This window comes from Rhipicephalus sanguineus, chromosome 6 (genome assembly GCF_013339695.2).
Source record: "Rhipicephalus sanguineus isolate Rsan-2018 chromosome 6, BIME_Rsan_1.4, whole genome shotgun sequence".
NCBI classification, from domain to species: Eukaryota; Metazoa; Arthropoda; class Arachnida; order Ixodida; family Ixodidae; genus Rhipicephalus; species Rhipicephalus sanguineus.
In genome coordinates this window covers 91,050,178-91,076,501 of record NC_051181.1, presented here as the reverse complement: position 1 = coordinate 91,076,501, position 26,324 = coordinate 91,050,178, and the positions used below count along the sequence as shown (strand labels likewise).

Sequence of the window (26,324 nt, the reverse complement as noted above, 5' to 3'; positions counted from 1 at the left end):
TTGTCTCATGTCGTCGCTTGGCGTCACACAGACAAACCCATGTCTAGCATAACCATGTATAGCAAGATGGGGGAGGGGAGAAGTGAGGGACTGAAGGAAAAGGAGGAAGCGAGAGGGTAGAGCATATCATCATCATCATGATAACAATAATAATAATAATAGTGATAATAATAATGTTATTATCTGGGATTCTTTAACGTGCACCTGAATCTAAGTACATGGGCCTCAAACATTTTCGCCTCCATCGAAAATGCAGCAGCCGCGGCCGAGATTCCATCCCCCGACCTTCGGGTCAGCAGTCGAGTGCCATAACCACTAAACCACCGCGGCGGGGCTGGGGTTAGAGCATATCATAGCCACTCATGGCGTCCCAAAGGCGAAAATATCTATAGCATATCTAAAAGCGGAAAGGAGGAAATGAGAAAGGGAGACGGTACAGCATAGCGTACCCATGTATGGCGTTGCGCAGGCAAAACCATGTACTCCAGATAAAACCGGCCCATTGCACTACGGAGTTTTCAGAAAAAACTAAATATCACCTAATGGCACAGCGACACAAGGTAATTTTGCATTGGTGATGTGGCCTCGCTATGTGGGCCATCAACGTATCCATTTCGAAATAGGAGGTTGCTGCACTGCGAGCAACTGATTATTGATTCCACGTGCCAGCAGCCGAGTATTAGGGATTTAAGCTCCCGGGTTTGGTTAGTTTGCGGCCCTAACTGCTTCTAATCCTCAGATTATTTCATTCTGGTTTTCGGAAAACGTAGTCGATGTGTTGCTAGTAAAGGGATGCCATTATTACTTCTCAGTACTTCTGCTTTCTATGACAGGTTACTGTGTTGCAATGCTATAGACGACAGAAATGCACTGTTGATAACAAAAAATTAAAATGCGGTAAGTGTGCTTTCAAAAATTTTAAGCGATAACTCCTTCTTTTCGATGAAGTATAGTTCCTAATGTACGTCTGCAGTTCGATAGTCTGGGATCCTCGAACACGATTAGCGCATTCCGACTACACGGACACCGACAAGCGCAAAAAAGCTGTCGTCTCAATCAGTCTGTTTTGTTTTTGTATTTTATCAGTCAGTCGGTCGGTCGGTCGGTCGGTTCAGTCAATCAAATAGAGGTGGCTAGGAATGTAGCTGTCACCGATCTCGCTGCCGCTACCATGTGTATATCTCCTAACCTGAGTAGTATGCCTTTGTTCCCAGGCAACCGGTACCTGGGTACCAGGAATCCACAGCGCAACGGAGATCCCGTGGACGAGGACGACGGCAGAGCCAAGTCGCACGACGAAGCCTACGAGCGGGCCAGGAGCCACGAGGACGTCTTTGCTGCTGATCAGGCATCTGCGGCTCTCTTTTTGAATGACTTTAGACGCACGGGTGACTGGCACTCCGCATTAGGTGCATTTGGTCTTGACACGAAGAATATTGTGGAACAATACGTCTTGGGCCGTAGTCTCTATGGAATGCCAGGAGATAGACGGAAACGTGTACGTAATGGGGAATCAGATACAGCAGACGCAAAGCGATACCAGCCTGGCTAAACTACCGGTGACGCCCAAGGTATGTCGCAGCAGATGCCCTCAGACGCCCCCACCCGTACAGGCAGAGCAGGAGTTGGAGGTGACGCTGAAAATTCAATAGAGCTCGTTCAGCAGTTTTGCGCGTACCTCGCGACCACGGAGTGGTCAGTCTTCCGTGGCAGCAAAATACTCACCACATGGGTCTAAGCAATGCTGAAGACCAATTTTGTTTATGACACCGAGAAAACGTTTCCAGGTATTCTGGCTGGTCTGTCACGCTTGCCAGTGGACCGGCCGTATCTTTACATTCCTCACGGCGCCTACCTTAACCTACCAGCTCACAGAAGAGCTGTGAGTTGCTCTGTCAAGGTAACCCCTTATGGTTTACGCACGCCATGGAAGACTGACTCTTGAGTTGTCCAACCCGTCAACTCTGACATGCTAGTTTATGGCCTTAGCTCCGTCGGAGTGAACCACTACTTGGATACCGGCATGTGTCGTGTGAAGAAAGGCGAGACAAACAACCCGTTAAGCCACAGTATTATTTACCATTTCAGGAGAAGGACCATTCGGATCTGGCTAAGAGCTACTGGGGTCTTAAAATCACACATACCCGGAAACGAGGATCGCGATGGCGAAGACGAAAAGAGCATACCTGCGTGCATGGGAGTACCACGTCACAACTCTACGACTTTATTCACATTGACAAGGTTAGTACCCGCTTGACCAAGTTCGTAAACCAGTTTCCCTTCAAAGGTCACGTGGGCACACCTATAGTCAACTATGAGTACCAGTTTGGAAGTGACGCATGGCTAAAGATGGGTCCCAATTATAACGCGGGCAACAAGTTGCTAACGCGTGCGGACGTCGTATCCTACAGCACTAGCAAAACGTCAAACTACGAATCGTACGGACAAAAGCCAGACACCAACATCACCATGCGACTTCGACCCGACTATATGCACACGTGCCACTTGAGGTATTTGGACCACATAGAAAATACTTACTTCACCCGAGGTTTAAAAACGATGGCACACGCACCCATTCAACCGAGTTTCAGTTTTGGGGTATTGGCAGTAAGCAAGTTTAACAAGGACGACCCAGGCAGTACTGAAACATATCAAGACATTGCCGCCTTTTTGCAAATTGACACAGAACTGGTGGTTCACTCTGACGTAGACGCCACAGTTGCCGACAGTGTTACTTCACCCTCGAACGTGGGGCCTTACTTGCGTCACTCCAACTTGAACATCAAGGTAAGTTACAACAGCCTCACACATCACGGATGTCTAGTCAACCTTGCTCGCACGGAGTCCGAAGTTACCGAACACAAGGCAGAGCTGCAAAAGATTGCGCAAGCGCAAACTAATGCTTCACAAGAAGCTGCTTCAAAAACCCAACGCTCGGTGCCATTTTTCCCACAATAGGTCATTGTGTTTAATAAAAGCAAAATAAAAAATACAACTTTTGTTTCCTTCATAATACTGCGCTGTTGGCGTTGTCGTCGAAGCCTAAGAAGGGATACATTTATATATATATATATATATATATATATATATATATATATATATATATATATATATATATATATATATATAGATACTTTTCCTGAGTGGAACTACAACGACGACGACATACAAGGAAAATGCGTGTTTTAAAAAGAGCCTTTGTTGTAGAATAGAAAAAAAAAACTCGTTTAAATTCTACTGAGCGGCATGCAGGAGAAGGAGAATAACTAACTAGTTGTCGCGCAATCGTAACCAGTTCTTTGCGGGTTTTTTACACTAATTATCAAGGGCTTCCAAGGCCGCCGCGAGGGGTATATAAAGAGGTCTGCAGCAGCTCAGAACTCACAGTCTTCAACAGCCTGTACGCTCAGGAGGACCTCAAGCGGGCACTCAAGATGCCTTCGGTAAGACTTCGCGTTTTTTTTTTTCGTTTAGCTATGCTATATTCTGAATTCTTGCATTTTTCTGCTTTTTAATAGAGACTATGGCAGAATCACGCAAACGTCAGCTTGGCGGTCAAGAAACAGAAGATGAGGTACCCCTATATTACCATTTGGAATTATTTTCTGGTGACGCCATCTATATTCCCAGGAACAAACTACAAAGTTTATTGGTTCGAGCGACGAGAACAGCACCTATGACATTAATGAAACCCTGGCGGCATTTGCGGAACCTGATCGAGGCGTGGGAGAAGTATCAGATCCAATCGTGTCCGAACCAGGAACAGGGGTTGGAGGAGATAGCAAAAGTTTACAACACCCTCCACGCTGGGCACTGCAGCTACAGTCCGTTCCAAAACGAATAAAGCTTGTGGACGATGTGTTTCCCGACGATGGAGAGGCTGAGACAATTTGTCACGACATTATCAGAAGATTCGAGCAAGAGCCCACCCAGTACGGAATCGCTGCCGTCGCACTCCACACACGAGGAACTACTCCAGACACTCTTCGGGTTCAGTGGTAATTAGCGTCCTCGTTTGTGCCATATATAAAACCAGTGCTGAGGTCGTTTGCTTATATCACTTCCATTAATATTGCAGGAAAATGACGCTCTGCCTGCATTGGATGATTCACACAGACAATAACTTTATTTTCACTGAACTGTAACGGCGCCGACAGACTGTAAACACTTAGTGAGTTTCTGGTAGACAAGTAAACACCATTGCCTTGAAAGATTTCTTTACTTTGAGATAGAGCAGAAGGTACCCGGTTGAAAACAAAACACTCACTTCAGCCGCCACGAAGCGCGCTGCCGAAGTGGACAGCCGTTAGCGGAAAAGTATAGACATTCTTTGGCCTTGATCTCCCTCAGAAGAAATCTCCGCAAACTCATTCGAGACAGCGATTAAAAACGATACAAAACGAAAGGATGTGTTTAGTTGCTACGAGGTTTCTAGCTCGGTGGCAATGAGAAGTAAATGTTCGATCGAAGAAAATTGAAAATCAAAGGAAATCATAAAACATACAGCAAGCTGATCAAATTTTGAAAGCTTTCAAGCTTAGCGGGCTTTTATGCCGTGCTCCGTGCGCCTGGTGATAATGAAGTTTAGCCGCTGCGTGTAGAGAATTTCCCCCAGATTCGCGAAGCGTTTCCTCTAAAAAGCCCCAGTGAACTAGAGATACACATGCGCACTAGATTGCTGTCCTTGTCAGGCCTGTCCGCAGTCCCTCTCTCTCTCTCACACACACGCACACATGCACGCACGCACACACACACATACAACAGGCGGCCAAAGATGCTTTCTATTTGTTTATTGTTTATAGGTGGGTCGTTGCAGCTTTAGCTAAACTGCTCCTCTCTATATTTTTGCTCGCGTGCACTTTTGGTCTTTTTCGGCTTCGTGGTGCCTCAGCTATCTTTATTTTTTCCCGAAATGACATGGCGGTATCAAGCAATCGATTTTTATCAGCTCTTTCGCTCCCTTTAAAAAAATAAGCGCAGACTCAAACGAAGGCGCCGCGAGTGACATCTATATGTGTGCTCAAGGGCACAAGAATCGTATGCATATGTTTTCGCGAATGCACTAGCGAATGCTCTAACCTCTGAGAACGCTTCCTTTTTGCCTGCTTAGTAATGTTAAGGACATCGTAAACGCAATTTAATTGAAAAAAAAATTGCTTTCACTGTCCCTTCATTTTCCGATTTTTGAAGCGTTTTGTCAGCCCTTTCGGCTTTCTTCATTCGTTATCTTTTTTGCAAGCACAATGCTCCATGATCGAAGGTTGATTGCAGGAGAATCTCTAGCAGCCTAGCTTAGTTGTAGAAACTTTAGAAATCTTAAGAGTCCACAAACGGGATGTGTACTTTTGTTTGTTTCACAGCGTTGTGCAGAGCCTAAATTTGTAGTCCGTGAACAACAATTCTCTGATTAAAAGAGTTTGTCATCACTTCGCTCGAAAAATCCAGAAATTCCACTCTGGTTATCTTTAGTACTGCTGTAGGCAAGTATGGCGTGGAAATCAAGGAAAGTCATTGAAGCCAATTAGTCATTACGCTCCGAAATGCCACTTGGAAACACCTCTTGAGGATGGAGATATTGCCGCTTTATAGGCTTACAAACCAGAAGCTTTGCAATCTTATACCGTTGAGCAACACATGTTGGGGCGTGTTTACAACATAAGTTAACGTAACTTAAACTAACGTAACTTTTTCCATACAGCGTTCAGGCCAATAAAAAGAGTCACAGTTTAACCGAAAGGGCGAAGCAATGAATGCGATAGCAACAAATTCTAATGTGATACCAAGCGAGGCTGGCAGCAAACTCTTTTAGACCCGATCTCGCCTTACTCTACCAAACGCTGGTGTAAGAGAATACGGCCGCTCCAGGGAGAGATGCTCTTTCCGCAGTGTCTTCGCGTTGAGAGCGCAACACTTAGAAAGGTATATTAGCCGCCCGCTCATGGCTGCCGAGATAGCGCGTGCGCCAGCGACCGCACCCCTGCAACCAAAGTTAATGTTGCTGCTGGAGTGACTCCCCTCCCTCCACTGGCGTCTTTTGATGCTCGTTCAAGTCTGTCAGGGCGGTTTCTCTCTGCTTTCAACGGTACGTCTCCCAAGCGTGGTGATGTTGCATGCGCACTCCGAGTGAAGCAGATGGGCCGCATCATTTGATTTCTGCTTCAGCCGAGTTCATCGCCCCCGCTCACGCGCTTTTACTCGTAGTAGAACATACGATGCGCGGGAGGATGCTATCAATTTGGATTTTACACGGGACATGACGGCGACATCAACGGCAAAAACTCATTGAGAATGTCCATATAACTGCTATAAATGTGGGTAAAGGTTCAGTGATTCCACACTTCTTCGCCCTCACAGCTCGGATCAATATATTTTCGAACGCACGAAATACGTTTTTTGACGTGAGAGTGGCAAAAGACTGATAATACCTATTCCTCTTGTATGTTTTTTCTTAGTTTGCATTTTGATTATTTTAATGACGTTATGCAGCAGTGAATGCCGCTTCAGTATTAAGGTTTTTAACACTAAAGTGTTTTACGCCGGGGTTCAAGAAGATTTCACTGGCGTATCTCCGCCATAAATATAACGTTGACAGAATGCAAACTAACGGATGAGAAGAACAAAAATATTGAAGAAAATTACACCATCTCCCGCTAAAGGGGACCATGAGGCCATGCGAAGCCGGAGCACTTGCACGATCGCGTTCCGTTGGTGTTCGTTGGGCATGCTACCGACCTCGCGTCGTGGAACGCGAAGAGGGACGCTACGCGCGTCATATCTTCCATCTAGCCTGGCCGTTAATTCTCACAGGGCGAGCGGGGAACGCGGTCGACAGGCGGGCGAGAGGGGGGCATCGTAGGAGAGGAGAGAGAAGGGGAGGGGACGCGCATGCGCTCGAGCTCATCGCGGCGTTGCGCAGGAGAGAATTCTGGCATGTCTAGCCCGCGTTTCAGAGGAAGAGTGGAAAGGGAGAGGGGAAGTGGAGAGAGTGAGTGGAGAGGAGGTGTGTGGAGGGGTATGCGCATGCGCAGTAAGGGTCGTCACGCCGCACACCACCACCACCGGATTGAGCTCCGCCTTAAGATACTTCGCATCTAAAAAAACGCCAGGCCTGCGCTGAAACCGCAGCACAGTCACAGAGAAAGCTGGCAGAGCGGCGTTTCTAGAGCCCGTTGGAAGCTCTCTTGGGGCTACAATACAAGCACACTAGAAAGGTACCCACTACGCCATAAATCACAATTTTTGTGTAGTTGGGAAGCACCTACAAAGCCATTATTCGTCATTCTGCAGAGAAGCGAGGCACCGGCTACACGTCTGTAAGGCATTATGTGCACTTTGTTGACGCGACGACTGATGACGATGAAGAATTATGGCTCAGCCCTTTGTAATGAGTTGGAATCATTAAACGGCCCACCAGTTATGTAATTTGCATTGGGTGACGCCCGGTCGCTATTTCCCTCTCCCGTCATGCTGTATAACATACGTCGACGTGGAAGAGAGACGGGGGGGGGGGGGCGAAGAACTTTACTGAGACCCCATCATGCGCTTATGGGCTTCCTTGGCAACCAATACAAATGCACTTGCGAGGAACCCACTACGCTATAAATCATTGTAATTTTACTGAGAAACCGAGGAAATGGATCATGTGCTTATCGGCTTCCTTGGCAACGAATACAAGTGCACTTGCGAAGAACCCACAACGCTATAATGCATTGTTATTTCTGAGAAAAAGGGCGGCAGGCACTGTGCCATTTTTCGTCATTCTATGGAGAGCCGTGGTACCTGCTAAACGCACGTAAGGCATTACGCGCACTTTTTTGATGCTGTACCTGATGATGATGGAGAATTATGGAAGATCCCTTTGTAATGGGTTGGAAGCATTCAACAACTTACTCGTTGCGCAATTCGCATTGTGTGACGCCTGGTTACAGAATTCGTGTTGTGCGACGCTTGGTGCTTATTTTACTCTTCTACCACGCTATATTCCATATGTTAATGTGGTTCCTTCCCGACATGAAGCCTCTATAGGACCTTTTTGCAAAGCAGTTTCAAGCACCGGCATAGCTCAGAAAGGGATATTAGCAAAAATTTCAGGGTTCGCGGACCATTCACCATGCCAGAAACCTATGCACTTTCCCCAGTTCACCGTACTTCCGGCTGCAGAACAGTATTGCTTAACCTTTTGTACCGCATGTGTAATGCTCTCATAGTCAGTGCAAAGAATGGCGATGTCATCTGCATAGGCGAGAAGCCGCACTTCGACCTCATGCAGTTTAAATCCACGTATACATTCACTGTTTATAACGCTGAGACAAAATGGTTCAATATATAAACAAAACAACAGCGGAGATAAGGGGCACCCTTGACGCACAGATCTCTGCACACTGATGGGCGCACCGGCAACCTTATTGACAATCAGTTGTGTTGAGCAATCGCGGTACGCCATAGCCACTCCGTCTCTAATTACTTGTCCTACATTGACAAAATCTAGAAGACAGAGAAGTATTTCATGAGGGACCTTGTCAAAGGCCTTTTCTAAATCGATTTGCAGCATTGCCACCGCGGTTTCCATTACGTCGCAGCACTCTAGTACACTGCGTGCTGTATGTATATTCGTGAAAATTGATCGACCTTTAATGCCACATGTTTGATGCGGCCCTACTAATTCTTTAATGACAGTTTGGAGACGTTTCGCTAGAATTCCGTAAAAATTTTATAATCACAGTTTGTTAAACATATGGGGCGGTATGCTGTCAATATCTCGGGGCGCCCTTAAATCACTACAAGGACAGTGACCCATACTGGCAGGAACAGGCTGCTGAGTTGCGTGATCGGACGAACAAATGGAATGGATGGAAATGGTCAATATTTTCTAGAGCAACTGTATGTAACTTATTTTTGGTCAGTAAGATTTGGTATGTGCTTCAGGTTCTTCACTGCTCGAGAATTAACATCCAAAAATTTCACCGTGTTCTTGCAGTGTTCGTGTGGGGGTCAACATGGGAAAGGACAAGTCGGACTAATTTGTTCTTGCGAGTCAGAAATGGGGGGCTGGGATTGACACACCTCTTTTTGCGCCAGGTTGTAAATCGCTTTCTGTTCTTACGCAATGTACAGGACCCTTTTGTGCGCACTGTGTGCCAGCTTCGCCTGTGCAAACGGTTGCCGAACATTGTTGTATCCACGAAATATTTGCCTGGAAGCTTACATGGATTTTTAAAAGAAGTAGTTTTAGCTAGTGATTTTTTGTCCGCTCACTTTTCTCTCGATTATCTTTCCACTATGACACGGAAGAAATTGTACAAAGACCTTTGTGACGTTGTACTACCTGTACCGCTGTATAGAACCATGTACCCTGCGGGTCGATGGAGAAATGTACTAAAAAGAGTCAAAAGAATGATGGTACCTGCAGGAATGAAAACATTCTTCTTTCAACTACATTCAGGTACACTTCCTGTCAAACCTTGGCTGGAGGAAAAAGGCATGTTATTGCCATGGGGAACCGACTGCTTAATATGCAAGAAAAGTAGAAACAATAGACCACATGTTCCTCGATTGCTGGGACGCTGTGTTTTTATGGGACGTACTGCAGCGTACCATCAAAAAAGATTTCCCCTTAGACCCCCCTGGAATTCGATATCTCTCTGTTGAAAGTGATGACGGGACACCTTTTCATCTGATAATGTTGATTACACTCCACAGCATATGGAAGTGCAGGATGGCCATACGGCACTCTGATGCGGACGCCCGTCCGGCGCGTCAATACTTCAAAGAAAGCGTAACCCGTTTTGTTGAAGAACAAAAACTTGTTGAAGATGTTCCTGATTGGTTAGATCGTGTAGAGCTTCTTTTGCAAATGAAGGGGGTTTAGAGCGTCCTCATTAGTCCCAGTATGGCCTTTCCTTTTTTTCCTGTCGATCCCTCTCCCTTTTTACGCAACCAGTGTTTGTATTGTAAATAGCGTTTCTTCTTGTTTTTGTTTGTTTCTTGTCAAAAGCAGGCAATAAAGAAAAAAAAACCGGCATAGCTCAGAGGTTGAATACTGGGCTCCCACACAGAGGGCTCAGTTTCGAACCTCGTTCCATCCTGGAATTTTTTTCTTATTTCGTTTTTTTTTCTTATTTCGAGCGATACTGGTTACGGACACCGGCGGCGGCGGCGGCGGTGGCGGACAACTACGGCGCCAAAAACGGCCGGTGAAATGATCTCATAACAGCTTTCGCTGTAAAAGCTCCGCCACCTTGAATCGAACCAACGGCCTCTCAGTCCTCGGCGATAGCCGCCTGGTGCTCTACCGACTAAGCTACCGGCGCACGTGGGTGACGCTCTGCAAACGCGCCTTACAATTCAACATGGTCAGTTGTTGGGCTAGTCGGTTCGACATTTTGCATATGGGAGCGCGGATTTGGTTAGAAAAAAACAATGTTGTTGTGTTGTCTTTTGTTTCTAACCAAATCCGCGCTCCCCTACGCAAAATGCCTTATAATCCTCACACATTCTCTCTCCCGGTGCTCTTTGTTGGCTGGGCCATGTGGGGCGGGTCGGTGCCGCTGTTTCCGAGCAGTGAAATACTGCGTGACGACACTTACGATCGCCGATAGAGAGGGGCTAGGCGACAACGCAGTTGTGGCATCTTGACATCAGCGAGGAACGCTGGCCGCGCTAGCACCGAGGAGTCGCTATATATGCAGTTACATGCTTCGCCTTTCGCTTCGTGTTAGCGTGTGACCGCTGGTTGTCGGACTAGTGCAGCTTCCACTTGCAGCAGCGGTGTTTCTCAGCCGACTGATACTTCATGTGCGATAGCACAGAATAATAAAACTGCTGCGAGAAGCGCCGCAGAAAGGCACCGCTGTCGACGGACGAATGTCGTGCCTTGGTGGAGCGAGACCGAGGCCAGCGGGACGTGGAACGCCTTCGCGCGTTCGCGGCTAGAGCTACGAGCTTCTGCCTGCCGTGTTGCTGAAATTTAGTGTGGTGGTGTATACATGAGCAGAGGCGTAGGTTACCCTATTAGTCGGGAGCGCACACCATGCCGTTTATCCCCTCAAATGACATCGCATTGAAGAAGCGCTTATCGAGTACCAATGTTTAATATGCCCTAGTTGATGCTATCTTTGCGCAGGATTTACGATATACCGTGTCCATGTATACGTTGACTTCAGCTACCACAACAGTCAAATCACCAGTCTCTGCGATGGCGATGTACCACTAGGCGTTAACGTGCGTGCATTCACGTCAAACGGTGCTATACCTGCGCAACACACATAGCCATTGTAGAAGTTCTGCTGTATTAATACGCAATAAACCAATGAACTACCTATGTCAAGTAACGTTTCACTTACGTGTTATACCGATTCCTATGAAGGAGGGATCAGCCATATTTTTTTTATTATTACGTAAGCATTTTAAAGGTACTTCCCGCACCTCTTAATGGCTCACACCATTTGTAACGCGTGCTAGCAATTGCGCTGATCCTGGATAAAAAGAAACGCACTACTGCAACAAGATAATAATATGCGCAGCAGAGGTCTCATGAAGGGTCTTATATATTAACAGTATAGATGCCACTAGAAGCAACTGTGCAAGCAACTGGAGAAGAAAGTGGTACAGCACGGTTCCTACAAGTAACTGTATAACATATGCTGGAGCACAGAGTAGTGTACGCCTTTGATCGTGAAAGAGTGGTGAAAAGTGGCGGGTGCTCTGAACTACCGTATTTACGCGCACAAGAGTAGTACATGGCCTACCGTGATTACACCAAACTACAACAGGTAGTTATCTTTGCTTGACTTCACATTTATCTCTGGTTGACTTCACAATTGTGGGCTATTAAAGACTTAACGCTGGCCAAGTTGCCACAAGTTTCTTAAGAGATGCTACGGCAAATAAATGCTTGCAGTCTGTCTGACAACTATATAGTAAATTTCTGCTAACTCTTTGAAGTTCTTTTCTCAATTGCTGCAATGAACAAGTTACGTTGTATTCTGATGCACAGATTTTCTAAATGACGCGAGTTCTTGGAAAGTTTCACTAATGCCGCCGTCTTGCCAAACCATTGTGATTGTGCCACAATGGATATTATCGATACGTTTTACAATATTGGCTTTACCAGAGAATGCCTTATAACACACACTTTATGATATTACCTCCTTCAGAAACTGCTTGCCTGAAACCGGTGCATTTGTATTCTCCCGAGTCGATTACGCCATTGCGAGTGGTATGACCACATGTTTAAAGTGGAAGGAAAGTTAAGGAATAAATCTCAGGCATTGGATTCGTGAAGGACGCGAGAAGAGTCGCTATTTTTCTGCAGCAGTTTTATGGTCGCTGCAAAGCTGCATATCTAATAAAGTTTTATGAACGCGCTCGCGCCACTAGACAAAGGAATTGCTCCTCCGCGTGATTAAAACCTGGCACACATTGTGAAATAACAATGTCGGATACGTCCCAGCCATATCATTATTACGACCCATTGCATTATTCCACAGATAAGCCGGTTTGGATTTTTCACCAGTATTTTGCTACCAGGTTGTGTAGCATACTGCGCTCAACGATCGGTTCGATGTATTTTGTTGCCGAGGTTTTCGCGAGCAGAATGCATGAGTGCCCCGTGTGTTTTGGATGAAGGGCGTACAGAGGTTTCATGGGACCTGCTTCCGCGGGCCAGTGAACCCACGAAAGGAACGAATGAGGCCTGTCTATGTGCCATTTAACTACTCATGCACTACTATTTCGGAAAGCTTGGCCCATCTTTTTTTTCTTTTTACAAAAGACAACGAGAAAAAAATTACACCATCTCTCGCTCTCCCGCTAAAGAGGACCATGAGGCGATGCGAAGCCGGAGCACTTGCATGATCGCGTTCCGTTGGCGTTCGTTGGGCATGCTACCGACCTGGCGTCGTGGAACACGGAGAGGAGCACTACGCGTTTCGTGTCATCCCTCTAGCCTGGCCATTAATTCTCACAGGGCGAGCGGGGAACGCGGTCGACAGGCGCGCGAGAGGGGAGGGTATCGGCATGCCGAGCCCGCATTTCAGAGGAGTCAATAGAAGCAAGCGTTGAACTTAACGCGAGCAGCGCTCTACCCGTTTATATTCACACTTGAAGGAGAACAGACTATAGGAGGAGAATAGCGCATGCGCCGCGAGAGCAGAAGCGAGAACGTAGGAGAAGCGCAAGCAGGTGCTGGGAGAGAAGTGGAGAGAGTAACGCGCAGCTGTTGGTGAGAGGAAAGGAGGAGAGTTGTGCATGCGTAGTGTGAGTGCAGACGCCAACGCCGCGGGACGTAACCCCGAGCAAGAGATGCTTCGCATCTAAAATCTTGGAGGCCGCATCAGCTTCGCCTTAAAGAGCGCAACGCGATAACATGCGGGCCCCGTTCGCATCGCCTCCTCATTCGAATGCCATCCTACGGTTCTTGCTGGAAAACAACCATGCTGCGAGGGGTGAACACTGTACGCGTAAACAATCCTAGGGCGCATACTGCAATTGCACTCGCGAAGTATCCACAATGAGTCTCTAGTCTCTAGGGCAGTATGATGATGATGATGATAACAATGATAAAGTCCTCTTCGTGGTGGTGCTCACCCACAAAGGGTATGGGCCAAGCAACGGGAGGCAGGCTGTTTGAGGTAGGCCTGTGAAGCTAAAGGAAACTGGAAATTTAGTTTAAAAATGAAAGCTTCGAATAAATGAAAATGCTTAACAAGCGAACAGTCAGAGTATCATCTGGGCTTTCTGGCGGATATCATGGCGGATTTCTGAACCAAGTACATAGAGACATAAAAATAGACTAACACGGTAATTTTTTTTGTATCATTCATGTAATCGAACACAGCAGAGCAGACACACCTGTGTCTTATACCCAATGCAGTGCCACCAAATGATACAATTACTGCAAGATTTATTGCTAATCCCATCTTCTGTAGTAGTGCCACAAGCTGTCTTGTTCTCTGATTGAATATTGGCAACAGGACAGGGCAATATGCATGTATATGCAGCCGCACACGTTGTTTTCTTCACTTTTCTCACTTCCATTCCGAACGTTCTTGCCAAATTTTGCACTGCTGTGATTTGTACGATGTACAGTAGCATTCATACACAAGTACCAATTGAGCAGAATGCATCCTAATTGTAAGCTAAAGCGCATGTGTCAATTTTTTTACAAGTTTTCCGCTTTCTTTCCGAGTCAGATTGAATGCAAATCCAATCCGTTTCGCAGCGATTTCTTTTTTACATTTTTAAAAAAATAAAAGCATTACAGGGAAGATTACAGCTCTCCCTCCTCATTAATGTTCGGGAGCTGGGCTAATTACGGCACCGTTGAAAGAACACTGGGCATACAGTGGCCTCGCCTTGGGAGTAGCGCCCGATATTAGGGACATGCACAGAGGGGTAGCGGACTGGAATAAATGTACTCGCCTAACCAGCTTAGTGGTCGCGTAATTTCTCTCTAGTCTTTTTCGTTTTGTTCTCTTCTTTTTTCATTGGTTTAGCACAATACAAAGCAAACGATGATCAGAAGTTTCGTTCCAGTAGTGTCTAGAAAGGGCATATCCATTACCTCCTCTTCAGCACAGTAGACAAAGTGAAGTAGAGTTTGGGCACATAAAGAGAAGAGGATGCGGAAAGGGAGATGAACAGACCTGAAGAAAAAATAACGGGAAGGAGAGACAACGTAGGAAAAATCTTTGAAGAAGCACGTACTGATTGAGTTTCGCACTGAGGATATAGCTTAATAACTTGAAACGTTAGAGAAGATTCACTTATTAGAATAACCAGGATGCGACATAAATATATACAGAGCAAAATAACAATCAAATAAAGACCTTTGTAATAGCACAAAAGACAAGGTTTAGCCAAATGTGGTCCACATGAATTTTATATTAACTAAAAGTAATACTATGTGTGCCCATGCCTAAATGGAGTTTTACTTGGGATAAGCATCGGGAGAGACATCATGTTTAAACTTGCAATAAACGGTAACAAGTTTTGCCAATATTTTTGGGTGAACCGCTACAGGAAAGGGCAAGAAATACCCTGAAACAGAGCATCCTGATCCCCGCTTTGGTATAAGTACTCTTGATATCGCAGGTTCTCTTTATTATGTATTTCTTGTATTTCCGTGCCGTAATGCATGACTTCTGCTCTACGTGCAGCAGCCAAGGCACACTTCACTTGGAAATGGAAAAGAGCTTCTGGCTGAGCATATCAGTTTGTGATTTCGGTAGTGTACTCTCTCAAGCTTTGCGAACAATTATGTTTTAATACCGAGACTGTGCGTAATAACCATCAACGCGTTCGTTTTTCAGCTCTTTGTTAACATTACCGGGAGGCGAACAATGCAAGAAACGAAAAGTAGCCGGCGCCACACTTACGCACTTAGCTCTCCTTTAAATATTTTAAGAAGAAACTTAATCCTAGAATGAAAACCGTCCTTTTCATAGCGCAGCTCTTAGGCGCGCATTCCTGCGTTGAGGGGCGTCGCTGTTGCCGTCGGTGGTGTAACCGATAGACAAGAAAAATAACCGATATATATGAAAAAATAAAATGAGGAAAGGGTACTCAAGACAAAATGGAATTTGAACCCGGGCGCTGTGCGTAACAGTCGAGCATTTTACGAGAAAACCACGCTGATGCTTGAAAGTCATTTGCAAAAAGACCCTATAAAGGCGTCATCTCGGGCAAGGAATCGCGAAAACCGATGTAATATAGCGTGGCAGAATAAAATAACAACCAGTCATCACCCAATGCTAAATGCGCACGAGCGTTTGGTTAAACGCTTCCCACCCACTGGGAATCCAAGTCGCGCTTCGCGTGACTTGCACTGCAGTCACTTGAAAGTGCCCAGCCATAATTCTTCATCTTCATCAGCCACATGCAGCATCAACAAAGTGCACATAATCCCTTACATATGTGTAGCGGTTGCCTTGTATACTGCCCCACGTATGTGGGCTACACGCATTTATTTTATGTCGTGCTAGGGCGCGTTCCGAGGGACCGAAATAAAGTTTATTCATCCATCCATCCATTCTACAATATTTAGTGCATGTGCCTTGCGGCAGGTTCCCGAAAGATTAAAAGGAAAATCAGCGTGCTTCAGCTCCTCTAGCCTTGGTCCTTGCTTCCCATGCTTCTGCGGGTGGCTGAGTGCATGCGACATCCGCGCGCCCATCTTGGTAATTCGAAGTCACAGCAGCATGATTGCTTTAAGCAAAAAGAAAAAGAAACGCAAAAAGCCATTTTCTTGGGTTTGTAATCGTATTTGAAGACCCAGAGCTGTTTACCTTGCATGACGGACAAACAGCTTGCCCAAACCCTGTCGTTACACGTTTGCCTTAGAAATAAGTAGTGTTGGGTAGAAAAGCTAGGCAAGCCTGACTAGTTGCCTGACTAGATGACTGCTTCCTTTGACTGTGTACTCTATTTCTGCGTGCCTGGCGTTGTAGGCCGCGCAATCATGACACCACATACAGCACGAAGCATTTCCTCCCGACTGCTGGCGTTAGTACCCACTGTCTATGTGTTGGTCTAGTGCGTGTACGTGGTTGGCTAGCTAGGCATGTTAGTGTTTCTCGCTGATCGCACAAAACCGAAACCATTTTTATTATTTGTAATTTAGTAAGTGAATCAGTATTGTAATTTATACGGAGAGCAAAAGTCTAAACCTCACTTGCAGAAGTCACCTAATACTATTGCTATGGATAGTAATGCTGCGAATTTAAGCGCGAAGGGGGATTTTGCAGATGCGATTTTCTTAAAACCTTCCTCGCTCACATTCTGCAACGATGTACGGCGATGCCTCATTTCTGGCCGAAATAAAAAAAGAGAAGTAAAAAAAATAAAATGAGGCACGACGTAAAAAGAGACAATGTTTCTGGGACCAAGTATTATAAATAGAATCAAATAAATTCAAGAAATTATGTAGTGAACAACAAAAACAAAAAGATAGGAATACACGACGCCGGAGTCAATAATAAAAGAAAGAGTAGAATATCGAGCATTGTCTTCATTGAATGGCAACCTCGATTATTGAGTTGTCAACAAATGTTTGTTGTATATGTTAGCGGCTGTGACTTGCATATTAGCCATAGGTAAGCAACAATGCTCAAGCTCTGACTAATAACTAATTTAATATCTGGGGTTTAACGTCCCAAAACCACGATTTGATTATGAGAGACGCCGTAGTGGAGGGCTCCGGAAATTTCGACCGCCTGGGGTTCTTTAACGTGCACCTAAATCTAAGTACACGGGCCTCAAACATTTTCACCTCCATCGAAAATGCATCCGCCGCGGCCGGGATTCGATCCCGTGACCTTTGGGTCAGCAGCCGAGCGCCATAACCACTAGACCACCGTGGCGGGGCTCAAGCTCTGACTTTTGCAGTGAAAATGACACCAGCCATGAAGCATCACAATTTGCTTTCTGCAAGGAGGGAATGCCTATGAGGAATAATAATAGGTCCACACGTGAAACAAGGCTATGCTAATCGCAACTGTGGTATGACTGAATTAATGCTGTTACACAAGACCACCTTGTAAAAAAGCGGCGCACTCAAATAGCTTTGCATAATTTTCAGTAAATCTAATGTTTAATTGTGATGCTGTATGTTATTCTATTACGCAGCAAAGCAAGAACGTATGCGTGTTTGTATTACGCTTCTGTTACTAGCGCACTTTTCTACGCAACGGGCTTGAATAAAGTCAGGCGCTGCTTTCTGAACGGAGCCAGGAACACGTTTTTGCAGCCGCTAGAAGTACACAGGAAGATACGATGACAACAGGAGGAGCTGTGGCAACCCGCTACACAAAGCTGGAACGAAAGCGTTACGGGCTGAACGCTCTTGTGCGCGCTTTGGAAAGGAAGCTGTTTCCATGGAGATACACACAAATAAATAAAACAGCATCCCATGAGAACCAGGCAATAACGGCATGGGCGCAGTATTTCCTATCCGCTTCCTCTTCGTGTTCTTGGTGCCGCAGCACGGAACATTATGCTTTATTAGAACAGATGACCTTTTCATCGCTTCTTGTAGTAGCCTTCGTTTTGTTTTAATATTAATATTTAGCTAAGACGTCATAGCGCAAGAACTTTTCGACGAGGGAGAATCGAAGGCGACCCTCACAAGCCCCTGGCTTCTAATTGATTCTATATTATCTGGACACATAACTATACAATGTTTGCTGACTAGACCAATAATGTAGCTTGCCCAGTTATATCCAGTATTTTAACAAAGAATTGCATAAAAACACAATGCCATCCAATGTGTACACACTCTAACCGCCAGTAGTTCGCAGGTAGCTAACAACAAAAACATGGCAGCAAGTGAGCATGAATTACTTCGTTCACATATGTCATATTTTAACAAGATGCAGTGCAAAACACGTCCCTCCTGTCACGTCCCACCTGTCAGTGGCTGACCCAGCTTTGCAGCAGTGCAGTGCAGCCCCCACCCATGCAAGACAAGTCATACAGTGCACCTTTGGTGTTCTGAGCACGACACAGCATATCCTTCCGGCATGGCATTGACAGCAATAGTGATGATGGTGAGTATTTGTGGAAACCATAAGAGCCCGTTAACGTGCATTTGTGGATTATGAGTGTGTTCGTTGCTCACAATCATTTCTCCTATTCAAATACTTTTTTAGTGTGCTTTCGTAGGAAAAACGGTTTTGAGCAACAAAAACACACATCATCCGCAAATGATTTGTGTTTTCTAGTCTTCAAAATTGCTCCTGCACAATGTATGATGAGGTGGCTATGCTCGGTAACTTTAAAGTGATGAACAATACCTGTTGTCTGGTAACATAGAAATACATGAGTACACTAAAAAATCGAGTATTTGGGAATATTTCAGCCACACAGCATTAATCGTAATCTTGCTTGCTCGCGTTTCCTTTTTTGAAAACCCGGCTCTTGGCACTTTCGTATCAAGAATGCTATGTCACTTTGATAACACGCGCGTCATTCGTGACCCGGAAGTGCCGGGACTGTGGTGTTAACGCGAGGAAAGCACGTGAGATGGATGGCGATTATAGTTGTGGGGTAACAATACTCCCCAAATACTTCTTTCTTAGATTGTAGCATAGTGAATTCATTTTTGGTCGACTTCTTGCACCTAGTGTAAAGTCGAAATAGAAGATACGTTATTGGCTTATGTCTCACTATTAGGCAGAAGTTTGTTGCCTTCAAAATGAGCATCGTAGTTATACATTTATATCACAAAATATTTTTTCAAAGTCTTCATTGTTGGTGGCTCTATGTACAGACCTTTTTTTGTTTTTTATTATTTCTTCATACTTGTCATCGGCTTCTGAAAATATGACAGCTACTTTTTAGCACATATCAGCTGTCCATTTTTAAACATAGCACGGTTGTAACAATCATCTGTATTTTTCTATGTTCCAGCAGTATCACGGGTTCAGGTCTCCGCTGTCATGTAATTGTACAGTGTATCTCGGACAAAACACACAAGGCCAAGAGTAGAGAGCGACTACCATTGACTGTGTCCTGCTGTTCAAAGTGCACGTCGGCAGAAAGAATGCATTGTGATATCTGGAACAGAAGAAGAAGATGCTTTTAATGAGAAGAAGGAGGAGAGGTCGGCCTGGAAAGCGGGTTCTAGCCTGCTACTCCTCACGGGGGTAAGGGGAAAGAAAGAGAAAGAGGGAGGTGTGATGATAGGCGACGATTGTATGGCAAATGAGTCACTGTACACACTGTTTTGCACGGGGACAGGGCACGCGCAAAAGTCTTTATGCCGCACATGCTCTAAAGACGAGCATCTAAACCTGTACCACTTAGAAATCTCAATAGGCACTTTAAACTTCGTTGGGCCTGGTCTGCATGCTCCCAAGCACCCAAAAGCTTCTCCTCCGAAAAAGGTCGGGAGTCCAGACGGTCTACGACGCACTGAAGTGATTGTCTTTCGGTCGCGTACTGAGGGCACACGCACAGGATGTGGTGAATAGTCTCAGACGTGTGACACACACTGCAGTTAGGGTTTCGCTCCTGCCCAATCTTGAAAAGGTATCTTCGTGTATACGCAACACCCAGCCGCAATCTATGTAGTAATGTTTCCTGGTCTCTTCTTAACCGGAATGGAATCAGAAAAGCACGACCAGAGTCGAGTCTGTAAAGACGTTCTTGGCGATAATTAGGGTCATTCCATAAGCGTGTCATAGATGTTTTCATAGATTCAGATAGCAGGCCATTGATGTCATATCGGGAAAATTGAATTGATATGACTTCGCCGTTAGTGTGCGCCATTTTTGCTTCTGCGTCAGCTTGCTCGTTCCCAGCTATGCCACAGTGACTGGGAATCCATTGCAATGCAACGGTATGCCCGGATTGAGACGCCTCAGATAACATATTCATTATGTCACACACCAGAGGACTTTATGCGGTTCCTTGCTTCATGTAATTGCTGATAAGTTGAAGTGCCGGCTTGGAGTCACAAAATAATGTCCATTTCGCGGGACTCTGTTGTACAATGTAGCGGGCAGCTTGTCGGATGCCGGTCAGCTCAGCAGCAGTAGATGATGTCCGATGCGCTATCTTGAAGCGTTTCGTGATGCCCATGTGAGGAACCGTGAAAGCTGCTGCTGAGGACGTCTGCGTGACAGACCCATCAGCAAAAATATGCACCGTATATCCGTACATATGGGCAATGTACGATAAAGCAAAATGCTTAAGTCCAGCGGTTGGTATTTTTGACTTCTTTGTTATCCCCGGAATCGAGAGTCGCACGATCGGTTTAGGCATCGTCCAGAGAGGTACTCTGGGAGTCGCTTGTGGTGCATAATTCGAGGGCAGCAGATCTTGCTGCGACATCACAGCTTCCGAGTATGCAGCATTGGGTCGTGTGTTAATAATGTCTCTCAGTGGATGGTCTCGGTGCCTTGTCAATAACCTCAGATGTACTCGCAGTGGCTCGTGTTTAAGATAAACGCGAGCTGGACAAGCGCGTGCTTCTGTAATAGTACCCCATGTAGAAGTACATCGAGGTACTCCTAGGCAAATTCTGAGTGCGCGGGCCTGAGCACTCTCGAGTGTACGGACAGCAGATGTGCAAACACGAGAAAGAACAGGAGCACTGTAGCGGAGGTATCCAACAAAAAGTGCCTGGTATAGCTGTAGTAGAGATGACTCCGATGGCCCCCACGATTTTCCAGACATATGGCGAATGACATGGACAAAGCTGTCTAGTTTTTTTCTTAGTGCAGAGATGTGCTTCGACCAAGATAAATCCCGGTCGATGATAACTCCGAGAAACTTGTGGTGAGTTACAGAAGGTATGACGTTCCCATCTATCACTACAGGGTAGCAAGCCATTGACTTTCTCGAGAATGCCAGGATTGCACTTTTTGTCGGGGAGAGTTGCAGTCCGCGGCTATTAAGATATGTGGACGTTATCGATACCGCACGTTGTAGCTTCGTCTGTACTTGCAAATGCGTTAGACTCGTGGTCCAAATGCAGATGTCATCTGCGTACACAGATACTGAGATTTTGCCTCCTAACTTTTTAGCGAGGCCAACAAGTACAATATTAAATAATGTTGGGCTCAGGACTCCTCCCTGAGGCACGCCGCGATAGACGGGATGGTTCTTTGTATCACCGTCTACAGTTGTCATAAATACTGCTCTTTCTTGAAGATAGCTGGCTATCCACTGATGCATACGGTCGCCAATACCATAGTCTTCAAGAGCATTCAGGATCGCGTCATGCATAACATTGTCGAATGCACCTTTGATGTCAAGGAAGACTGCAGCCGTCAATCGGTGGCGCCGTTTCTGGTGTTCAACGGTCGTTACTAAATCGATCACACTGTCGATTGATGATCTTCCCTTCCGGAAGCCAGTCATCGCGTCTGGATATATATTTTGCTTCTCCAGAAACCATTCTAAGCGCAACAGAACCATTCGTTCCATGAGTTTTCCTACAAAACTTGCAAGTGCCACAGGTCTGTAGGAAACCATATCACGGGGAGACTTGCCTGGTTTCAGCAATGCCACGATCTTACTTGTTTTCCAATGTGCCGGCACAGTTCCAGATGTCCACGAAAGGTTGTACAAGGATAGAAGTTCTTCGGTCGCTCGAGGGCCAAGGTGGCGCAGAGTAGAATAGGTGATGCCATCAGGCCTAGGCGCACCGGAGCGTTGTGAAATAGAAATTGCCGCACGCAGCTCCTGCAGCGTGAAAGGAAGATCGAGACGGGCGTCTGCTGTAGGGGGTGCGCATCGAAGCAGTGGAACGACCGTTGTTGCAGAGCCAGAGATGTGTAGGCAGAATTCTTCCGCGATCTGCTTCTCGCTGCATGACCTGATGATGGCCAATGCGCGGAAGGGACGTAGTTGCTGAGGAGAACATGGTAGAGCCCGTACAACGTGCCATATCTTAGACAATGGTTGTCGTGGGTCCAGGGTGGTGCAAAATGTCTTCCAGTTTTGCCGGCCAAGCTTCTGAATTTCTTTGAATTGCCTCTGAATTTTCTTTTGCACATTGCGGGAGGTCTTCAGGTCTAAGATCGATCTTGTTCGCCTGTGTTTGCGTTCAGCTCGACGACGGACTGCCCGCAGCTCTTCATATACGGCATCGACAGGCTTCCTGGAATTAGATACTGTGACGACACGTGTTGTTGTCTGCATTGCGTTGGCAATTCGTTCTTCAATTTCTGTCGGAGAAATTATGGAACCACACGACTTTTCTAGCTCATCTTGAAAAGCCTCCCAATCTGTGTATCGCCTACGAATGCTTGCAACGCCGGTATACCATCGTAGTTGTACGTAAGTAGGTAGGTGATCACTGCCATATGTTTCAATGTCTGCGCACCAGGCAGCAGATGATGAAAGGCATCGAGAAGCTATAGCTAAGTCGAGACAGCTGCTGTACGTTGTGCCACGGAAATATGTCGGTGAGCCGTCGTTGAGAATATGAAGGCCATTATCACTTGTGAAATCTAGAAGCTGTCTTCCCCGAGTACTTATGACACGGCTGCCCCAAAGATGGTGATGCGCATTAAAGTCGCCTACGATGACGTGAGGTCCTTGGCTCGAGTCGATGACAAGTTTCAGGTATCCAGCGTCAAATCTTCCTCTCGGAGGAATGTAACCACCAATGACCGATATCGTGCGTGGTTTTAGCTTCAAAGTGATGGAAACGTACTCATTACTGCTATGCACAGGAATTTGGTTTTGGGAATACGTGAGGTCACAGCGTACAAATAGTAAAAGTTTGCTAGGGTTTCCACTCGTCTGAGACGTGAATTGTTCATATCCAGATAACCTGAATGCTGAAGTCATATTCGGCTCGCATATCACAGCAATATATTTCGATATTTCAACATTCTCTGTTTAAAATCTGCGAGGTGACCTCGTAGACCTCGCGCGTTCTATTGAAATATAACAGAACGGTTAATCCTTTCAGTCAGTGATGGTGGTGAGGCTGCTGACGCCATGATTTTGTGCTGGTTTTTATATAGCACCAAGCACTGGTTCTAGTCCGTCTAGAATTTGCACTGCAGCCTTAGCAACGGGCGTCTTGACACCAACAAGTAACATTCGCAAGGCACGGATCAACTGCGTAAGCATTGCCTTGATTTGCCCATCCGATGACGAAGTCTCACGTTCATGCTGGCTTTCTGGCGCCTGCGCTTCCGCACTCCGAGATGGCAGGGAAGGCCATGCGGTAACGTCATTGTTGCTCTTCAGGCAGGATGTGGCTGGAGGTAGAGACCCCGCTTCCGATATAACAGGAGCACGCGCTGACTCTTCAGGGAGTACAGGCTGTCGTACCATAGCCGATGTTGATCTTCTGCGATTACGAGAGCGCCTCTGGCGACGGTGCACCTTGGTAGCCGCTTCTCTGTGCGTGGAGTGATCTCGTACCATCTTCCTAAGTACGGTCAACTCAGTCTTTATTTTTGGACATTCCTTCGACCTTGACTCATGCGGGCCATCGCAGTTGGAGCATTTTAGATTAGATCCCTCGCATATCGACTCATCGTGATCTCCACTGCAACGGGGGCATGTGAACCTGTTCACGCACACAGCGCTCACGTGCCCAAGTTTCTGACAATTGCGACACTGTAATGGCCTAGGAACATATGGGCGGACAGGATGCCTCACATAGCCCACTTTCACATGCGATGGCAAGTTGTTGCCCTCAAAAACTATCTTCACACATCGCGACCGTCCAAAACGGTGTATGTCTGTGATATGGGCAGTGGAGGTAATCAGCGTTGATAGATCGCTGTCATCAATATCCGTATCCACATCGGAAATCACACCAGCAATGGTGCAGCCTCCATGTACAACGAAGGAGCGCACAGGTATGCTGCCGAGCTGAGTAACAGCTTTCAATGCGTTGAGGGTCGTTCGTGTATCCACATCAACAGCGAGTATGTTCCGTCTGGGATTAATACGGACCTCTCTTATTTGTCCTGGTGCTAACCTGCCAAGATAGGCAGTCAGCGCTTGCCTATTCAGTGAATTCAGGTTGCCTGTAGCAGCAACGGGGATGTAGGCGATTGTGTACGTCTGCCGAGTCTGTTGTGAGGACGGTGTAATGTAGTTGAGATCACTCACGCTTGAAGTCCGGCGTAGTTTCCTTTTCAGCCGGCGGTTTGTGGCCTCGACATATCCACCTTCGGATTCCATGTCATCCACGTCAGAGCAGCTTGATGACCTTGGCAGAGCCATGTTCAGATGCCCAGGAGCACCAATCCGATTTGAAGCTTGCAGGTCGCCCCCTGGTCTTGACGGAAGAGGGTGTGGAGCGTCCGTCATTGCTTTCGACGTCGTACCCGCCACGGAGGCGTCGGTACGAGTAAATTTCAATAAAAAATCACAGTCGTACAGAAACAGCAACAGATCAGAAACTCGTCTTCTTCTTCCCATCTGGAACAGTTTTAATTGTATGGTGCGAACCTGCACAGCTGCAATTTATTTCTTGAGCAGTGCATCATTCAGCAATTCCTTGCACCTGAGGATTCAAAATTAATTCTGCATTTTATATACCAAACCTTGACGATAATGTGAAGCACACTGTAGTGATAATGCGCAAATGAATTTCGGCGACCTTGAAATTTTAACATGCACGTAAATCAAACTGCATGTTTGTCTTTGCATTTCACTGCCATTACAAACAGCAGCCATGGTCGGCAATCAAAAGCGTGTTTTCATGTATGGTAGTGCAAGAATGAAACCACTGAGGCGAATAGAGTTTTGCACTTGGTCGATAAGTCGTTCAGAATACACATATTATTATAGCACAAATTATTTTATGTATATGTAAGCTCTGGAAAGTCCTTCACGGATTATTTAGATGCAAGAGGAGCGTCACTATTCCTAGTATGTCCAACAGGCTTTAGCACCTGTGTAATGTTATCCCATCGCCTGTCTGTCCTCTTCAACAGTCAACCTCTCTGCATGTACTGCGTAAGTTTTAATTTTTTTCATAGAGTGCTGCCATAGGTTTCTCCATTATGTAATTGTATACACTGCAAATAGTTTATCTTTTATGCAGCTTTGCTCATATTACTGTTGAAAGTATTCATTGTTTTTAGCAGGGTGACTATAGCATGCATTTACATAGGCCTTTTGATGCGTCTGTACAATGGTTTAGCCTGAAGAGGGCTGCTGGTGCGCTGTAATCTTAAAACTGGCGACTTCGAACAAATTTGAAGGCTTATAACAATTACAACTATATTCAGATAAGCTGTGATAGCTCCATGAAAATGTTTTTAAGATTATGTAAACTGTGCCAGGTAAATGTTCTTAAATTCTTTTATTGTTGTCCATGTTTTATGCACCTGAAACATAATTACTTTGTCGTGGCACATTATAAAATGTTATTCTGCACATTTGTGCTGATAAACAGTACAGGTGAGGCCAGCAGCAAGATATAAATGCAAGGCACTGAAGCTTCACATCACATGCCTTGCCCAGCAGTGCAATGAATTTTTTTTCATTCCAGCAGTCTCATTTGAAGGAAGTCGGCACATGTCTACACCTTGAAACCTTGTTGAGGAGTGTTTTCAGGAGAAGCAGTAGGGTCTTGACATGTCAACAACAGCATTATTTGTACCGAGGAACTTAGTAACAGCGAATTGTTTTATTTATGTATTGTCCAGAATTTGTCCGAGCGGTGCCAATTTTTCAGCGCACGTCACCTAACATGGCTTGTTATAGTGTTGTCAATGTGCCGGACTATGCAGTTAAACTGTGTGTCATCTTGCAGACACGTACCAAAATGTGATGCATTACGCTTTTCCTTGGCATCACATTGTCAGCGGCTCTTTTCTTATATATCGTTGTGGGTTGCC

The 26,324-nt window shown here is 45.8% G+C and overlaps 1 non-coding gene across 1 annotated transcript; it reads right to left on the bottom strand.

Annotated features, from left to right (window-relative positions):
• Positions 1 to 17,287: 17,287 nt before the first annotated feature.
• Positions 17,288 to 17,360, bottom strand: Trnas-gcu (transfer RNA serine (anticodon GCU)). The gene has a single exon. It is a non-coding gene; the product is annotated as a tRNA-Ser (tRNA).
• Positions 17,361 to 26,324: the final 8,964 nt, after the last annotated feature.